Below are 7,511 nucleotides of genomic sequence, written 5' to 3' on the forward strand. Positions count from 1 at the left end.
AAAGTCTCTGCCCTCAATAAGCTTACAACGCTAGAGTGGGGGAGAGAGACTCGATTAAATACCCCAAACGAGTGGCCTTAGTGCAGGTCAACGGGGACTTGATCTGACTCACATTCCATCGCAACCAATCTCTACCAACCAACCAATCAGGCGGTCGGGCGTGTGATACGGAGCGGTCTGTGAAACCTAAAGTAAGCTGGGAAAACCTAAAGTAAGCTGGGAAAAGAGACTCTTAGGCTGGACTTAACCCCCTTCAGTGCTGGCTAATGGTCAACTCTTGCCAGGCCCAGCGCCAGCTCCTGTCCCCAGAGAGGCCGCTCACCTGGGCTTCCTTTGAGGGAAGGAAAGGGATTTGCGGGCCTTCCTGGTTCCCGCCCGGTTCTAGCTGCCGCCCGGGCCTAGCGGCCTCCCGGCAGTACTGACTCGCCCACAGCTTCCTGAAGGTGGCGCACGCGCGTCGGCCCCGTGTGACCGTGGGGGAGGGCGCGCTGCCCCGGGCCCACGCGGCTCTGCGGAGCTCAGCAGAGAGCGGCGGGGTGAGCGGAAGGCCGCCTCCACCTCTTGGCCTAGGACAGACCTGCTGGGGCCGTCACACCTTCCACCAAGGCCTCGGGGAAGCCAGACGGGGTTTAGACGGAGCAGCCGGCTGACTTTGCCAACGCGACGTGGACTGCACGGTGCGGACGGTAGGTTGAGGCTCACCTGCTGCTTCCCCCGAGCCAGGCATCGTCCAGGCAGGGTCGGGGGCGGAGTCCCCCTCGCGGCAGTGGTCCAGGGTCCACTACTCCACACACCGAAAGTCCTCCGGGACCGGTGGAGACCCGTTCTCAACACCACCTACCGGCTGAAACTGGGGATGCCTCTGAGGCCAGCGGTCCTTGGCTTCTGTTACCAAAAGTTAACTTTGGGTCCGTAGTCCTGCTTCCTCTGTCCAGTCTGTGAGAGCTTTCAGGGCTCGTGGCCCATCAGCTGTGCCATCTTGGCCCCTTTATCCCAGGTCACGAAGTCCTCCCTCGGCGTTGCACCGGGAAGGGGAAGGCCCGACCTTAAAAGTCAGACTCCTCGGCCCCCAGGGCCCAGCCAGTGTCAGAGCAGTAGATGAAACGTTGTGTTTTCTGCTGGCAGTAGTGCCAGGGAAGGGTCACCTCCGCAGACAGGTCCGGATGCCCTTGGACTGCATTACCAAAGGACCTCCAGTTCAGGGCAGCAGCCAGGACAACACTGTGAGGACAACATTGCAGGCAGAGGAAAGAGTACAAAAATCCTAAGGGGAAAATGAGATTGGTGTGTGCAGGTAGGGAAAGGCAGCCAATGAGGCCAGACCACAGGGATTACAGAGAATAGTAGAAGAACAGAGAAATAGGCAGGGACCATATTTTGTAATATTTTATAGACCACAGTAAGGAGTTTGGATATTCTTTTAGTTGGTTTGGTAAGCTTTTGGAGTGTTTAAAGCTGGGGAGGCATATGCTCCCAGTTGCCCACAGCTGTGTGGAGAATGTGCTGTGTGTGTTTCGGCGGGACTATAAAATGGGATCAAGATAGTACCTACCGAACTCAGAAAATTGTTGCAAATATTTAATGAGTGGATATACGTGAAACTCGTAGACAAATACCTAGTGTATAATAAACACTACAAAGGTGTGTATTAAATAAATAAAAATAATGCTTTTTCAAAGTTGTTGTCAGAATTACAAATACAAGGTGCTTTTGACTTTCAAAAAATATAAAAACTATTTGAAACAGAACATGGAAGGGATAGGCTGTCCTTAAGGTGGGGAATGATGGGCACATCCTATCTGTGATTATTGAACTCTTACTCTTTCTTCAGATCCAGTTCAGTTATTATCTGTTCTAGAAAAAATTCTAAACCCATACCTTGAATATGACAGTTACTATACCCAGATATGCATTAAAATAACTAATTACAAATTCCATCAGGGCAGGTATTTTCTGTCATTTTTTAAGTCTCCCGTAGTATCTAGTAAGGTGCCTTATATATAGATGGCCATCCAAAATGGGCAGGCATTAGAAGAGAGATGTTGAAATTGAACAGTATTAAAGAGAATAAATATATTTGAGGACTGTGAGCACTAAGTGGATGATTAGAAAAAAAAAATCACAAGAACAGATGTAAATCATATATATAAAAGCCAGACATTTAGCAGTTAGTCTTACAGATACTATATCTGAAGATACTCTGTTTTATATTGAAATATTAAGAATTTTGTGTTCAGGTCAATTTTCAGCACTCTTATAAACCAATTAAGCAGTAAAGTCAATAGACATATAGAAAAAATGAGCTATACACATATTCTGATAAATCTAGCTCTTGAAAATTATCTCTTCACAGAGCCCATGCCTGAATTCCATTAATTCAAATGGAAATTTTGCATATATTGTACATCAAGTGGAGATGGTGAATAGTTATCAATAGTCTAACCATACTATTTAACTATTTATAATTACAACTGGCCATTCCCTACTATCCTGTCATTCTCTGCTTCTTCCCTGCTTTCTGTTCCTACTTAGTCTTATCACTAGATTACATATTTTATCGATTTGTCTGTGAATGTATATGCACACATGTATATCCTGTGTATGTGTCTATATTCTCCTAGTATAATTTAGAATTCATGAAAGCAAGATTTTTCTTTTGTTCTCTGAGTCATACAACCCCTATAATAGTTCCTGGCACATTTTAAGTGCGCAGTATATGTGCTGAATGAATAGTTGATGAATAAATAAAGGAATCATCCTAGAAAGAAATCAATTTTAGTCATTACGTAGTAAAGTTTTACTTTAAACAAATCTCATCCGTACAATTCATATTTTTAGTTTTTTCTTTTTATAATTTCTATTTCCTTTTCTGTATTTTGTTATAGTAAAATACCTATAATAGTCATATACTGCAAAAGATATCTGAAAGTGGTATGACCCGATGAGTTTATAATCGTCATGATTTTCTTTCTGTCTTTATAAAACATGTCCATGTAAAAATGCAAGAATAGGAGAAACTTCTCTTTTTTTGTGTGTGTGAGCTGATGTGTGATTTCTATTTCCTGTAATTAAAAAAATTAGTATGTTTTACAAATTGTACAAATATGTAGAATATAACATAAGAATAAAATAGAACAATGTATTCAGCTTGACTGACTGGCAGAGCTGTGTTGCTTTCAGAGTAGTTTTGAAGGGGGCAGATAATAGCTGATTACAAAAACTGACATCTTCTATAGTGGGAAAATTAATTAATTAATTAATAGTGTTTTTGCTAAATATAATTTTAATTATTACAACTTCCTGTGAATCCATAATTGTCTTAAGGTAAAATGATTTCAAAATTAATTTTACTTAATTTCCTTTTTACTCATCCATTTAGTAAATATTTTATTAGTGTCTATTGTGTTTCCCACATATGCCACAAGTGTCTGGAGCAAGTATGGTGTTTGAAGCCCGGTGTTAAAATTGTGAATAAAACAAAGTTTCTGTTCCCATGTATCTTAGATATTAGGAAAGACAGAAAACAAATACATGAAAAGCTTATAATAAGAGTTCTAGAAGAAAATAAAATGGAATAAAGGGTCAGATATTGGTAGGTGATACCACTTTTGATAAGATGATGATGGAAATTATCTCTGAGGTGAAAATATTTTAAAAGAGAGGGAACATGCATCTCAAATATCTGAGGGAGAATATTTCAGGAATAGAAACTGTCAACTGCAGGTATAGAAAGCTCCAGACAATGGTCTGGAGGTTGGGGCTGGAGATACAGCTTCTGTCAACAAAGTGTGTATATATTCTTCCCATTCTTCCACTGCATATGTGGCCTTGGGACTTTTGACTAATAGAGCAATCTAAAACACTACAAGGGTGTGCAGAAGGTGAAGATTTACTATTTTATAATATGGAGCTTATTGTTTATAATCCTATGGTGATGGGGGTTAGAGGAGCTCTACAGAACAGCAGTGGGGAGATTCAGCATTTCTACCTTATCACACATTCCTCACAGTTATCTTTCCCCTTTCTGTAATGTGGAAACAGGTTTTTTTCTGCATAATAGTTAGAGATATATTTTTAACAGTTGATTTATGGCATGATTTATTTCAGAGCAAATTGAACAAACCTGGCTTCTTCAACTTCACTCTCCATCCAGTAACGGTCCTCTCCCTTCAGTTGCCTCGTCCACTTTTTGCCTCTGCTTTACTTTCATATTCTGTTATTCCATTCCTCTATTGCCTTGGCAATGTATGTTCTCTCACACACAGGCATACACACACACTTACATGAATGCTATAAATTGCATTTCATACTGCATTTCTGCTTGGTTTGATCATGTCAAAAGCAAGGATCACATTTTCATCCCTTTAAGATTGGTAATATGCAATACATTTGACACCTAAGAGCATAATAAGTATTTGTTACATGAATTAATGCTGTTAGGTTAAGCACAGTAAAGGCATTGAGGCAGGCATGTACAAAGTAACTCTCAGAAACTGTTGTTCCATTTGCACTAAAGGTTAAAACATGTGAATGGTTAAAACATGTGAATGTCATGTTCTGCCTTTGTGCCAGCTATTGATAAAGGGGTACATTATCCCCTTTAGTCACTACCAATCTTTAGATGTTGAATACTATTATTATCCTCATTTTACAGATGAGAAAACTTAGGCATAGAGAGGTTAAACAACTTACTTAACTGCATTCATTTAAAAATAAGAGAAGTTAGATCCTACACCATCTGATTCCATAACCTGTATTTATAAACCTGTGCTACAAAATAGGGTAGAAGATTTTGCTTACAGCAATAAAACCCGTATTCCAACCCACTTAGAAACACTAAAAAGCAAAACTGGTTTCAGGTAGAGCTAGATTCAATCAAAAAATATTATGGAAACACAGTACTCTCTCTATATCTTGTTAATGTCCACTGTGCTCCATTTTCAGGCAGATTCTTCTCTTTATACTGTATATTTAGCTTCTAGCAGCTTCGGCCTACATTCTAATCCCTTAGCAGCATCAGTTATAAAAGGGACATGATCTTTTCTAAGGATTGCCTTTTGTTTCACAAACTGGACCCCATACATACAGGGGAAGGGGAGACTGAAGAAAGAGGCAAGCCATTCCAGATTGGTAGGTGGCAGATTTAATAAGCAAGGGAACTTAACATGAGGCTTGTGTTGGGCAGCTGCAAGACAAGGGGATCTCCACACCTGCCCACCAGAATCTTAAAGTTTATATAGAGGCTTAACTGAGTTTAGTCATGTACACTGTCCATATGGTCTCAATACGACCTTACTCTCTCAAGGCTGCATTCTTGAAAATGGCTCTAGCTGTGGGAATGGTGGACAGCATGTAAGTTCCAAGGACAGGGAAGGGGGTGAGGAGCCCCCAAATGCCCAGGTCCATTTCATGGGTCAGTCTGTGGTAATATCGTCTCCAGTATTACCGAGTCCAAGCTTGAACTGCTTGCTTCACAACAGGCCAATAAATAGAGAGATGCATTGTTGGGGCAAAGAATAGTGACTTTATTCGGAAAGCCAGCAGATCAAGTAGATGGTGTACTAGTATCCCGAAGAACCATCTTCCTGGAGTTAGAATTCAAGCTTCTCTTATACCAAAAGGGGTGTGTGTGTATGGTTGTTGCTACAAACTTCTTGGTGCCAGAATCCATTGATCTTGCAGCTAAGTAGATCTGGTCACAGTGTTCCTATAAACTTCCAATAAGACAAATGGCATTCTCTGTTCTGCAACATTTTATCTCTATATGAATGGAAAAGTGTTACATCTTTAAAGGTCAGAGCCTTGAAAATGGGCTATCCTGTATATTTCAGGCTATAAGCAACATTCTTAACTTGTAGCAAAAGCAATAGAATACAAAGGTTAAAGTAAAAGAAACAGATCCATTATGGAATCAGATTTGTCCTTCCCCATTACACCATGACCTCCTCCAACATTACCGTCCTTCTCCAGAAGTCTCTTCAGGTCTGGATGGTGTGATTAGGGCCAATTGTCCCCTTCTGAACTGTGGTCTTTGATATTAAAGGCTCAGATGGGCTGGCTTTCAGTCACATGCCCACTCTGAACTACAGGTGGGGTCAAATACTCTACCCTCTCTCCAAGTAAACACATAGATTGAGGGTTGGGGAGAGAATCATTTTAAGTAAAACGTGCAGTTTCCAGAAGAAGGGTCAAACTACACTGAGTAAACAAAAAGTATATGTGCCTATTAGCTGTAAATAATGGTTCATTCAAGTCATTTAGATAATTAAATGCCAAAAGTAGGAGTTGACATTATACATTCTAGATAATAGGAAACTATTAATCATGGATATAAAGATCTGTTCTCAAAGAATTCTATAGGCTCTTAGAGGAAAGGCAGTGAGTCTATATTTTTTACCATTGTATCCTCAAAACTTAGAATGGTACCTGGCACAGAATGACTGCATAATATATTTGCTGATTGGAGTAAATGTAACTGACTTGAACAATTAATTATCGGTTCCTGTGAGATACCACACAAAACCTTTCAATCTAATCTTACATCTTATCTCTTATCCATTCTCAGAATTTTAAACTAATTTCTGTATTATAATTCTGTGTATGGTGATAAATAATATACCTAAATCTCCTGCCTTAACTGCTTCTCTGAACTTCTTAACCATAATGAAACTTTCCTTTTAGACTAGTTTTCTCACTAGTTCAGAATGTTTAAAACTGAACACATTACCAGTTCTCCAAAGTTTGTTTCTTTTTCTAAATATCAGTTTAATGTATTGTACCACCTTGTGTGTTTGGACTTAATTACAAAAGCTTGAAATCTAAAATCATTTCAGATCTCTCTTTTCTATCTCTCTGTGCTTGAACAAGTGTGAACTTTTGAAAAAGTTCTCCCAGTTCTACTGCCTCACTATCTTTCATTTGTGTCCTCCAGCCTAATCAATTGCGGGAACTTAGTAGGTGCCTTATATAATGTCTGGATTATCAAAATAATTACCCTTATTTTTCAGCTTTATTGAGGTTTAATTGACAAATAAAATTGTAAGATATTAAAGTGTACAATGTGATGATTTGATATATTTATACATTGTGGAAGGATTACCCCCCTTAAGTTAATTAACACATTGATCACTTTTTTTTTGGTGAGAGTATCAACCTTTAAGTTGTACTCTTGGTAACTTTCAATTATACAATACAGTATAATCAATTTTAGTCACCATGCTATACATTAGATTCTCAGACCTTATTAATCTTATAACTGAAAATTTTTACCTTTTTACCAACATTTTCCTGTTTCCCCCATCCCCAAGCCCCTGGCAACCACTTTTCTGCTCTCTGTTTCTGTGAGCTCAATTTTTTTTTTTGTATGTCCACCTATAAATGGTATCATACAGTATTTGTCTTTTTCTGTCTGGCTTATTTAATTTCGTATAATGTCTGTGAGGTGGTTCATCCATCTGTTGCAAAGAACAGAATTTCCTTCTTTTTTAAGGCTGAATACAATTCCTTTTGAG

General features: G+C 39.4%; 1 pseudogene; it reads right to left on the minus strand.

Moving 5' to 3' along the window:
• Positions 1-381: 381 nt before the first annotated feature.
• LOC112407187 (alpha-ketoglutarate-dependent dioxygenase alkB homolog 4 pseudogene) lies at positions 382-4,149 on the minus strand (annotated as a pseudogene).
• Positions 4,150-7,511: the final 3,362 nt, after the last annotated feature.

This window comes from Neophocaena asiaeorientalis, unplaced genomic scaffold (genome assembly GCF_003031525.2).
Source record: "Neophocaena asiaeorientalis asiaeorientalis breed wild unplaced genomic scaffold, Neophocaena_asiaeorientalis_V1.1 scaffold537, whole genome shotgun sequence".
Taxonomy (NCBI): Eukaryota; Metazoa; Chordata; class Mammalia; order Artiodactyla; family Phocoenidae; genus Neophocaena; species Neophocaena asiaeorientalis.